Raw genomic sequence first — 13,042 nt, 5'->3', positions numbered from 1 at the left:
TTTTATGTTTACAGATTATTAGGGACTTGCTTGAAAATATGTTAAAATTAATTGAAAACTCAAACTGTGATACATCTTTTGTCATATACTTGTATCCTTCTTTGAAATTAGCACAAAAGCCAACATGAGATACTCTAAGCGATCCTATTATTTCTTGTTAGCAGGTTCTCAGATAAGGTTTGCATTGCTCGTAATTTCATGCTCATTTCACTTCAGTGGCATGTATATGGGGTGCTATACTTTAATCCTAAAAAGTTTTGTGGAGCTCCAGCTGGGAGCAATAAGATGATACTATCGGTAGCAGAAAAGTGTCAAAGTTCTGTACAAAACCCAGACTGTCTGATTGGGAGTGAAACTGTTCTATTACGAATTGTACAGAAAAATTACTCTTGTTGCTGTGGTTTTAGTGTACAAGTTAGAAGCAGAAGCATTGGCTGCTGACTGAGGAAAAAAAAAAGTAAAACCCACTCACTATTATGGCCCAATATGGATGACAAAACACTGTAGCATGTGTGGGAAAATGGCTGCAGTCCAATGTCTGGAACCATTTATCTTCTGGTAGAGTCTGGAAGATGACTGTTTTATGTATTTTACAGAAATCCCTGCTGATTGATTTCATTTACTTAGGAGGAGGGGTCACAGTGACTGATGGCAGGGACAACTGGGGCAAAAAGTGGATTCTTTGCATTATCCTGACATCCTGTTCTGCTTGGGGTTATTGGCACCTTTTGAAGGGACCATGCTGGACTTGTCTTGCTGCTGCATTTGCTACTGCACACAGCCAGAGGTTTGCTGCTTTTTTCTGGGTCTCAGCAAGCTGAGAGTTGCAAGTTGTGCTTCTACTAGTGCCAGGCACACTTTGGAAATTATGGTTTGAAGATTTGAAAGGGAATGGACATAAATGGGTACAGGTCTCTGTAACCTGCCAAAACTTGGCTGATGATGGATGCTGTTACTGAAGAGGGAGGAAAGACTTTGTGAAAGGTCTGGGGGGGAAAGTCTGTTTTCAGTGTGTGAGGCTTGCAGAAATAGCTTGTCCCTCTTTAGCACATGGAATTTGTATGCTAGGGTGATGATACTGTTTTTTCTGACATTTGTTGCTAAAATAGCCACAATTCCTGTCATTTTTTTATTTATATGGAATAAAGAGCTTGCCAAGCACATTAGAAACAAGAGGGGTATGCTGTACATCAGTGTTATTCGTTTATCTCTGTGTTATTTTTATGTGTGCTCTGACAGCCTGTCTGTCAAGGTGTTTTCCTTCAAATCAATTCAGCTCACATCACAGCATGACAGGCACTTGTTATATACCAGGCATATCTACAGGCATTTGCTTTCATGTTGCAGGGAACGAGTGCCAAGGTTTTCATATGATGAAACAAAAGGGTGGGGGATATGTTTTTAGGCAGTAAGTACACTGCTACTGTGTTAACAAAAATGGAAAGGAAAATGGACTTCTCAATTCACAATACTACTTAATTTGGTACCCTTTAGGCTCTTCAGAGGATCTTTAGTAATGATTGCAATGGCAAGTCCAATGAAAGACCCCATAACAAACCTGGGGAAAGGGAAAATTATGATGTCACCCACCACATCCAGTTTCCCAGACATAACCGCTTAGTACAGTCAAGACACTTTTCATTGACAGAAAGAGAGAGAGAGAAAGAAAGAAAAGAAAGAACAAGCAAGAAATTCTTGTAATGTACCCTAACTGCTGAAGAAGTTCCCTAATATTTACCGAGCAGTAGGAGCAGTTAAGCACTGTGTTTGAACAGTATCCCAAGAATAAACTCAGCATCACCTCTCTTCTGCACAGCATCCTGCCATACACTATCATTCAGCCCACTCAGGTTCCTTGGTTTCACTGCTCTCTATGCCACCTTATGAGTGATGTGCACTCATTTTCTGTCTCTGTGTTTTGAGGATGTTCTTATGGCTATCACACATTTTGTTTTTACTCATGTGTTGACCTCTGATTTGGATTTGCAAGTTTACAGGAATTTAGATTAATTCTAACCTTTTCTATTTTCTTCATTTCCTTCACTTCCTTTTCAGACACTGCATGTTTTGGTTATCCTCCCACAGAACAGTTCCTTGCTGGCACCCTCACAGAGGCATTGCTACTTATGCTCTTCATTAATTTAGTTTGAGCCTTTCCTGCTTTTCGCATCTAACTCAAGAGGACATGGGTTCCAGGGGAAGGTACCAATTACCTTCCTTGGGTATGCCACTGAGCTGCCTGATGATCCAGAACAAATTTAGTGCCCCAGTTACTTTTTTAGATCTGTCTTTATCATGGGGTCCTTGATGTGGTCTCACTTCCTTGAGAGAGAGAGAGAGTGCTGGTAAACAGATCCACTGTAAGTCCAGTGTCTCCCTTTAATCTTGAATTTGGGCTAAGCTGATGTAAGTTTGTTTTTCTATCCAATGGGATTGCATTCTCCTAGTAATTTGGAGCACGCTGAGGACTTTTAGCCCCTGATCATTCCTCTTCTGTAAGGATTGGTAGGGTGGTGTGGTCAGGCTCCAGCCATTTAGTCTGCTGCCCATGCAGTCCCTACATTTTTATTAGTCAGCTCTTAAATCTCTTCATTACATGGAATCGTTTTTCATGTGGCCACCACAAAATGCCTTCCTGAGTGTGCAAGTTCTTACAAATAAAGTATCTCAGACCATATTTTAGGCATGTTGCATATCATCCCACTTTTAAACATATTTTGTCCTTTCGTACTTTGTAGTATAGCACGTGACAAGCATGGGGAGGGTGGTGGAGCTACAGCTGCCTCTTGTTTTCTTATTGATATTGATAAAAACAGTAAATTAGATTAAACAAGGGGGGGAAAAAGGATCTCTGTAGGTTGTGAAACATTATGAAACCACCCACTGAATGTCGGAGCAAGACATACAGCAACAGCCCTGCTGTTATGTACTAAATGAGTTCAGAGTGGGGGCCAGCTGAATGCAGTGCATAGGTGATTTACTTATTCATTTATAACCCTAACCTAGAATTGTGATTGTTTGCTGTTCCGTAAAAAGGATGACTTTATGTGAGCCTTTAAAGCCTTCAGCATTAAGCGGCATTAAAGTTGATGGCTACTTGTTTTGTACCTTCAGTGAAAAATTATGCATAAATCAAGTAGGCTTTCCTTGTAATGTACTCATAATCCTCACAAGCAAAACTCCCACTCAAAACCAGTGATCAAACATGGTTTCTTGAAGTCAGAAAGGTCACCTCATAAAAAAATATGGAGGTATAATATTCAGGCCACCCAGGCAACTTTTTTTTGGCTAGGACATTACTTTAATCAAGTCATTGTAAGGTTAAAATAATAATAGCGTTCTGATGTAAGCAGATAAAAGACAAGGAAGCTACATTAAATTCAGTTTCCATGCACCAAACACATCTAGAAGAGATAAGCTCACTTGCTGTTTAAACATTTTGCACAGGGACAGACAGGATGGGCTGAGGTTGAGTCCTGAATGTTCCAGGGTTTATGTATTTAAATCAAGCATTGTTTTTGTTCCGTAATTACCTCTGGTTTGTTGATTTATTGATACGTTTGAAGGCAAGTAGACTCAGTAAAACAGAATCATTCTGTGTCACATAAAATTTCCTCTTATATCTGTGGACATTATAGACAAGAGGAAAGGATTGATGGAGGGAACTTCTGTGGAGATGGTAAAACCAGTGGTAGATGTGTCTAAAAGGTGGAATTGACTTACTGAATTGCAAATGAATGGAAAGTCTTGTGAAATCACTAATTAGGGCTGTCTCAGTTCTTGAAATCTGCCCGTGCGGCCAAGAATTTGGGCAGAAGGAGCCTGGGAACCAGCAAGCCTGCAAAAGAGGTTGGTGGCTGGAGCATCTTCATGGAGTGTTGCTGGGAGAAGTGATGTGGAACTAACCCCTTCAGTGTGAAATGTCCCTTCCATTTGGGGGTGACTTTGTGTGAAATAGGAGCACTGTGTGCTTTAGCACGTGTTATACAGGCTTTGAGCAGGGACACAAACTGCAAATGGCAGTCCTTTGCCAGCCATGAGCAGTGATGTGCTGTTGAAAAGTCACAACATGGTCTCAGCTGGCTTAGTTTCAGGGAATTACTTGGAGATTCCACCTACTTTCTGCTGCCCGTGTCCTTGGGGCCCCCATTTCTGTACCTAAACTCCAGTTCCAAAAATAACCTCTGCATCTTTTCCCGCCCAGCAGAGGATAGGGTTGAGGCATTGATCCTTCTGTGTCTCTCCTGTGTCTGTGTATCCCAGCTGGTACACCAAGAGCAGGAGAAGGGCCCTCCCTTGTCACAGAAGAAGGGTTCAGTAGTAGACTCATAGGTGCACAGAATGGTTTGGCTTGGAAGGGACCCTAAAGATCATCTAATTCCAAACTCCTGCCATGGGCAGAGACACTGTCCACTAGATCAGGTTGCTCAAAGCCCCACCCAGTGTGGCCTTGAGCACTGCCAGGGATGGGGCATCCACAACTTCTCTGGGCAGAAGATTTAGAAGGTTTGCTCAGGAGATGTTTAGTTGGTCACATCCCTCCACCAGTGGCTAATGACCTGCCTGAGCAGCTCTGTTGTATTAATTTGGTTTGCAGGAACATGTACACAAGATGACAAGAAGTGAACGTGATTGATAGAGGCACAGTGATGTACACCTCTCTTGTGCTTCTAAGCCACTGAATTCAAAATGTAGTTTTATGTTAATATCTAGCACTTACATAGTGCTACTCCACAGACCTGCAGGAACATGTCTAATTTATACATCCAAATTAATATAGATAATCACACATAACAGTCAGTCTTTTCATCACTTAACCCAATGAGGAATGAAAACACTATTTTGTTTGGACTATAATTGCTTATACGTACCTGAAAATACCATCCCATATTCTCAGTTCTTTGTAAAAACACCATGGGTTTGCAGTTACATGGATATTTCAGACAGCTGCATAATGAGTTAGCTTCATTTTTTAACTGAACTGAAAATTAGGAGGCTGACCCAGATCTCAGTGGGATATCTCCAAACAAGTTTTTCAGTGAACTTAGATGCTAAATGAGCTAAACCAGCTCATTTTTAAAAATGGTTTCAAAACCATCTTTCAGAAAAATAGAGTCTTGAAAGCCTGGTACTTATAATGAGCATGCTTGCAAACCTCTAAGGCAGTAGTCAAACATTTTCATGCTTCATATTATTTATTTGTATTACATTTATATTGTCCACGTGAGCTTCCAGAGCCAAGTTCAATAGACAGCTATAGTTCTGCCTTGATTCCTCAGCCCTGGTTGCTATGGCATCCGAGTTGGGAAAATATCTGCCAGCTCCAGGTGGCTGAGCACACAGGCAGGTGAAACATGAGCAGTAATTTGGGGAGCCATGAGGGGGTGTCTCGTGACCAGAAGGTATTGTCCACAGTTTTTGCAAAGAGGGGCAAGAAGCTGTGAACTTTGCTGGGAAACCTGGGCTTTATTTAGCTACAGTGAAAGAAACCACCTGTACCAGCAGCCTGCACATGTACTGAGAGGTTCTGGTGATAAACTATGAAATAATTTAATGATCTGTTCAAATTAAACTCATAATCAGAGATTGGAGAGGGCTGGCTGGTATCACCTGTGGTCACGCTCAGTAACATCCCACTCTGTGATTTGTTCCACTCAGCACACTGGGCTAATAATAGTTGTTGAATAAGGCAGCAGAATAGAGCTTGCAGGTGAAAAACACATACAATGAGAAATGTGACCTGTGAGAAGAAAATCCTTTCTTATTTATTCTTTGTACTCAGAACTTGTCCCTTGAAGTCTGCATAATATAATACAAATAGGATATACAAATTCAATTTTTTTTTAGTCTAAATTATGTTCAGGATCAATATTCAAATGCTTTGGTTGAGTTTTAATTCCCGTCCAATTGTCACTGTTTTAAATCCTTTTTATAGCAAGAATAAATTTTCACTGAAAACAGGTTTTTTTGCAACCTTTCTTTTCCAGTTTATAAAAAAGAACAAGAACAAAGACTATCAAACAAAATGCAACTTGTCTAAAATCTCATAAAAGCTCTTACACAAGAATCTATCAAGCCTGGGAAAATATGTGTTCTTTTGTAAAAACATATTTTTCCTTGAAGTCATTGCTAGATTACAAAAGTTCACATAACATATTGGTATGTGTATGTGTTTATGTAAGACAGACCTCTGTATTTCACTTTCTGATGTCAGTGTTGCCCTAACAACTGTATTTTATTGATTAGTAGAATATGTGTAATTTGGTTCAGAGCTGCATCATCTTACAAGGTCATTTTTCTTCATGAGAAGTTGTTTCATTTTCTTATTCTCTGGGTAAAATTATTTTTCTGATATGAAAAACAACATTCTTTTGATCCTTTTGGGGGTGTTCCTGTGGCTGTACTAAAAACTCAACGGAATTTGACAAAGGCAAGCTGATAAAGTCATTAAATACATTTCTAATGATACATGCATTTCTTACTCAACTTCTTTTGCTGCACATGTTAGCCTAGTATCCAATCTGTAACTTCACTGGGAACCAAGTGGAGACTCTATCCATGCGATTCCAGTTATTATATACCTTTGGGATGCTTTTCCTCCAGAAGTCTGAAGTTCCAAGTAGTAACACTTCTCAGGATCTCTCTGAACTAGATATTATTATAGAATTTATTTGACGCTTATATAAGCTGTGATGTGAAAAACTTCCCCCAAAGAGTAAATAGTACCGAGAATAGCTCCTGAAATTGAACCCTTAACTTGTACTCTACCTGTTGTGTGTTTCTCAGATCTATGGGTTAGCTCCTGACAGAGGACATTTAGCAAACCAGTCATCCCCTTGCCAGGCCTACTTCTGTGAGAGCTGGTCAGGTTTCTGAGAAGTTTTGGTCCTGACCAGAAGAGCTTTCATTTTCACACGAACTGAGCAGGGGGAGGATGGAAAGAGCAGGCGGGATGCTGTGTCTCGGTTCAGATGGTGCCGTGGGCTGATTATGTGCACAGCTGGAGCATCCACACAGCTAGGTCTGGCAGATCTCCTCCTGCTTTGGTTTTGTCCTTTCTCCCTGTGTTTATTTGTCTCATGGTTTATGAGTATCACAGGAGCCAAGAGCAGTCAGGGTGTGCAGTTTCCTGGATGAAATCAGACAGGAGCACAATAAGAAAAAAATAGAGAGGCCAAGGAGAAGGAGGAGGAGTACAAATAATGGATGGGAAAGTAATGAAGGTCAGCCAGATGTTGATGTAAAAGCTGTCTTTTTTTATGTACAACTGAAAGCATAGCCATCCCTACAGTCCTAATATTAACAATTTACAAATTGCAGCACTGATTGTATTTATATGTCATACAGAAGGTAAATGATGGGAATGAGTTGTCAGCACACATTGGAAAACAAGTCTGAAAGTCTCTAGCACTTTCTTTAAATATGATAGTTCCTGACAATTAAATATCTCATTGGTTGCTATCTAAATATTTATCTTCAGTGAAATTACAAGAAGTCCACAGTCAGAGAAAACCCATGCTCTTCTGTTCTCTATTGTAAAGGTTAAATGATGTTCTACTTTTGAAAAGGGGCTTGGTTCCTGGGTCTATCCTGTTGTATTTTCCTGGATAATTTTGAAAAATAGAAAGAGAAAACAGTCTGCCATTGATAGCAAGCAGGGACAAAGGCACTGTTTCTAGATTGTGGTTTTGAAGGTTGTTTACCATGTGAGGTCAGACATCATAATGTGAAATAATATTTTTAATCTTTTGGATTAAAACATTCAGCAACACGTCTTCCTAGCAACAATACCCTACCTAACAGAGAGCCTTGCAAGGATCCTGCAGTCTTACATGGGTTTTCTAGGTCAGTCATTGGCAGCAACAACACTAATTTATTCCAGATGAGAGTCAGGCCCACTGTAATTAGTAATATCATGGTATTTGTCTGAAAAAATCAAGAAACAGTGGCATTTGCTAGAAAGACTATGTGTCTTATGGAGAACCCACTCCAATTAATTCAGGATTTACGTACCTAGGCTTAAGCAGATGGTCCAGTCAATTTGTCACAACTGCTTAAATTCCTTGTACAGCCTAAGGAGAGCAGCAGTTGTTTACTGGAGATCTGAGGAGGAAGATCTGTTCCCCCTCTCCATCCATCCATCCACCCACCCCAGGATGATTCAGTCTGCCTCATCCAAGTAAATACCTCTTCCACTGGGATTACGGAGGAACAATAGGAAATAAATGCTGGCAGTTCCATGCAGTTGGGTTTTACTCATTTGAAGATGGATGTGACTTATCTCCTCTTGCATAATAGCCCAAGAATTAGAGCACTCCCCCCAGAGAGAGGCAGTCCTGAGCTCTGCTTGTTCTGAGTGGGTTGAGCTCACATCTCCTACATTTAACTCAGAAGAGTTATATTTCTCCCCTCGAAGGATGACCATCCGTAAGTCTCCATGCTTTTAGTTTTTTCTTTCCTTTTCTGCCTCTCTGTGGGGACTGTAAGCTCCTGTAGGGCACCAGCTAGTTTGTCATTAAACATTTGAGCATCACTGACTGTTGCAAGGTTCTGATTTTGGCTTTGTAATGAAATATAAATGATGACAACAGTTGGGCAAATTTGTCTCTTCACACCACAAAAAATGCTGAGTAAAAGCTTTATTCTTATGAATGCATTACATATTTTTGGCTGATATGGATAAAAGTTGGGCTTTTTACAGCCTTTCATTATGAAATGTTTTGTGAAACAGAGGATGCATCTGCAGAGATGTTGGATTTGATGTGTATTTGGGGAATTGCTGGTTGCTTGATGGTTTGGTATGGCCATGAATATGTCCTCAGTTTTGTTGTCTCTTCTAGAGACATTCATGCTGGAGCTTTGTAGATCTGTAGGACTGGGAAATACAATGCTCCAAGGCCCTCTCTTGCAAATTACTCTTTTAGGAGATTTTTTGGACCTAGGCAAGTATGTACGTAGCTCAGGGCAGGGGTAGGCTGCAGAGCTCTTACTCAGTGACACAGCCCCTCAAAATCTTTTTCTCTTGGAGTTTCTAAAGACGAAAGCAGTGGGAGTGAGGGGCAGATGGGGCTGAGAGCAGTGTGAGGACATTGTGCTGTGGGGACATTATGTGGTCACTCCTGCAACACTGGCGAAGAATGCAGCAGTGATGTGTTCCTCGCATGAGTCATCCCAGAGCTGCCAAAACTTGGAACAGCCCATTACCCAGGGATGACTGGTAGTTGTTGACCTTTATTTCCATCTTAGACATTATTGTAAAATTGAGCTAAATGAATTTCTGCTTTCTGAGCGCTGACATCAGTGCAGCCTGCTTTCCTACAAATTTGGATTCTTTTCCCCCACCTCACTGAAAACAAGTCCTTCCCCTGCTCCATGTCACTTCCCAGATCTCTCTCCCATCCCTTAAATATTTGCAAGTGGTACAGACACTGATGCTGATGCAGAATGTCATGTACTCTGCAGCCAACTGTCTGCTGCTTCTCAGCATGCATAGTGGGTCACCCCACAAATGCCTTTCCCCTGCTGGAATGTTAATTTGCATACTTTCCTCTACTCAGCACCAGCTTTTCAAAAAAGTAATATCTCTAAGACATGGCTCCTCCTGTCAGATGAAACTGGCCAGTAGATTCTGAAATTATTTGTGGGGGCAGGAGAGTGTCCCAGAGAGATGCAGGCTTGAATATTATTTCTTGAAGAAGCAGTTGTACAAATTTTCTGTAGTGCATGCAGAAATTAAAAGACTTATGAAGAAATTAGTGGGTAAAACTCTGAGTTGTGTTGTGAAGGAAGACGTAAAAGGAATACATTTTTTGATGTAATTATTTTAAAATTATTATACTGAAAAATTGTTGAGCAATTTGACAACTGAATTGCTTCTCCATCATGAGGAAAATGTGAGGCTCACCCTACCAGTTCATCCCTAATGTGTTCCAGCTCAACCAGTGATGAATTTGGTCTGAACTTATCAAGCATAGTAAACACCGATACAGCTCACAGAGGGGTAACATTATATCAGTACATTGCACCTATGAAGCAACAGTTGTTGTAGTCATCTACTACTTTAACACCTTTAAAAGTGGCAAACTATTAAAAGTGTTATCAATTCTATGTGCCCATTTTATTAAGTAATATTTAAGAGATAGATAAAGTCAGATTTGGAAGTCCAGAGTTTGCTTTTTAGAAAAAGATTCTGGCTATGGTTAGGATTTAAACTTTTAGTTAGTGGCTAGTGCAGGTTTCTCCAGTAGAAAATTACTTGAGAAGGTGTCTGGCAGAATGGATCTAAATAACTTTAAAAACTTGTATATTTATGGATGAAACAATTGCTAAATAAATATTAAATAAATAAAGGTAAAACCCCCCAGTAAAGCTGTGGAGGGATCTTCCATCTTAGCATTCCTGGAGTCTCATTTGTGATGCTGTTATTTCTTCTTTCTTCATCTCCTGAAAGCAGTATCTGCCTTAGGGGTATGGTATCATTGTGATAAAAATGAGCCCTTTTTTCAGGGCTAATTGCTGTCCTTCGAGCAGCTCCCTTAGCACTCAGCCCTTAAGGCTGCTTTGGAAGGGGCTTTATGTTTACCACAGATGCCCTGATGTCTTCCAAAATGATGGAGGAAAGCATTTTTCCCTTTTTGTTTTGAGGCATCATAATGTCTTGGAGACTTCTGAGGCCAATTACCAGATGTGATTAAAAATTAATGAAACAGAGAAAATGTACGTCATGTCCTTGACAGACACTTAAGTAACAGCTTTTTCTAAGACTACTTTTCTAAATTATTATTTTTGTGTCTGTATCTTTCTCTCATCTGACCACAGTGACATCTTCCTTAGCATTAAAAATGGAAAACAATAGTAGAGGACATTTGAGGATTTTTTTCATGCAGTTCCCTGCAAGTTCTGTTTGGATTTGGTTTATCACACATAGGATGAGCTATCAAGACAGACTGTAAACTGAAACATGAAACTGAGGTATTAAGTGAGGAAAGAGATCTGCTGCTGTTTAGTGCTACACGAGGTGTCTTTGGTACAGCTCACACTCAGTGTGTGCAACATTTTCCAAAAAATAACCTGGTTTTTGGGGATAAGCTTACACTGCTTTCCTTCAAAGCCTGTCTGGGTTAGAAGAGAGACTAAATATCATCTTCTCTGTGTTCTACTACCTTGGCCTTCAAACATTCTAGAGGAAAGGAAGCAGAAGAGAGCAGGTGGTGGGGAGGAGTGTGGTCTCTGCGTTGATGCTCTGGAAGGTTATTGGGGAATATTAGTGTTCAGGCCCTGAGATTGAAGAACAACAATAATTTGACAAAAAGTAATTAATTAATACCAATTAATGCTGCTTCTTTTCGCTTGCTGCAGATTGCAAACACCAACTAAATGTAGAGACTTGGTTATACATAGAGAGATTTTGTTCTTCAAATTCTGTCAATTTTTTCAAAGAGCTATAAATAAGCAAGTATACATTTGACTGACTATCTTTCTTTGCCAAAGCAGAGAAACACAGTCATCCTTGTCTGTGAACTACTCACAAGGTTTTAAATGCAAAAGCTTTTAGGGCTAAATGCTGATATTTTTACTGATACTAAATAGGAATGTACTCTTCAGGTTGTTTATTAGCAGTGACAGTGTCTGTGTTTGATAAAAATATTAATTGTGAAATATTGTTTTGGAGAGGTATTAATCAGCAAGATTATAATTTAGGGATTTTAGGGATTTTTTTTCTTTTTTTTTTTTTTTTTTTTTTTTTTTTTTTTTTTCTTTTTTTTTCTTTTTTTTTTTTTTTTTTTGGAAGAACATACTCCTGGCTGGTCACACTTTTTGTTCATTGTGCCCTGTGAGGGATAACCATGGGCTAGTTAGAAGACAATATTTGCCTGACACAAATATTGCTCCCTTGAGAGTAGACTTCCACGATAATCCATCACATTATCATGACATAAGTACGCACAGCTACTCAGAGTCATTGCAGTTACGTAGTTCCCCCCAACAGGATATTGTTAAATAAACAACCTTATTTGAGGAATTGACAATTCCCTCTTCCATGCTTCATCCAAAGAATATTCTTAGCTTTTCATTCACTGGTGTTTTTTCTTTCCTGAAATCCACTCTTCTGCCTTCTGAAGCTCACAGTTGTGCAGACCTCTGATCCAAACAAACCTGTGATAGTCTGGGGAGATCTGCACTTTTGTATTCATCAGAAGAAGTGAGGGTTGACAATCTGAGCACTGCAGCTGAGGTTATCATCCAGCACCCCGTACACACCATGGAAAGCAGCATGGCATGAAATTGCTCATTGCTGTGAGCAGGGATGCAAATGGTGCTGCGATGCTGGCATGGCGGGAATATAAGGTACTGCTTGCAAAAAAAGAAGAGACATTTAGAAGGTTTCTGCTACAGGTGTGGCAATCCAAAGGTAGTTAAATGCAAGGTCTGGGAAAGTAAGCACTGCATTCCAGTCACACACTGTTCAAGTTAATGTCTCCTCCTGAGAACAGAGCTGGAACTGTATCATCAAAACATCAACTTCAGCAAAGAGTTGTAAATTTGCCACCTAGCTGGTTTGAGACCAAAGCAACCTGTTTAGTCAGGTGTATCTCAGAAATTGTCCTGAATCCAGGATTCCTCTAAGGAAGAGTAAATATTAGTTCTGCAGGTTTTGACAGAGAGTGGATTAGATGAACTTTCACTCTCCACTGTTGCCTTATTTTTCCATGGTTTATTTCAACTTCTTAGATGAAGCCTTTTAAAATAAAAATGAGCATGGCCATCCTTGGGAGCAGGAAAAGCCATCTCTATTTGATTTAATGTTTTTTAAAATGGTCATTTTACAGGATGTGGCTGCAGTTATTATCAGTCCCAGTATTATCGAGTTATTCCTTACTTTGTTTGCATAAGATCCAGTGAAGAAAATGTGACTGTCTTCACAGGCAGTGGAGTTCAGCATTTTCCTAAATTCATTGACAGAGCACATGAAGGAATGAAATTTGACAGAGACTCACTGAAGTATCCTAAGCATTAGTGGGATAGCTGTGAAAACCAAGAC

The 13,042-nt window shown here is 39.9% G+C and overlaps 1 protein-coding gene across 7 annotated transcripts in view; it reads left to right on the top strand.

Moving 5' to 3' along the window:
* The window catches only part of STARD13 (StAR related lipid transfer domain containing 13), a 285,754-nt gene that overhangs the window by 216,476 nt on the left and 56,236 nt on the right, over positions 1 to 13,042 (top strand). The window lies entirely within an intron of this gene.

The sequence above is a fragment of the Prinia subflava genome, chromosome 3 (assembly GCF_021018805.1).
Source record: "Prinia subflava isolate CZ2003 ecotype Zambia chromosome 3, Cam_Psub_1.2, whole genome shotgun sequence".
NCBI classification, from domain to species: domain Eukaryota; kingdom Metazoa; phylum Chordata; class Aves; order Passeriformes; family Cisticolidae; genus Prinia; species Prinia subflava.
This window is presented reverse-complemented; position numbering and strand designations above follow the sequence as displayed.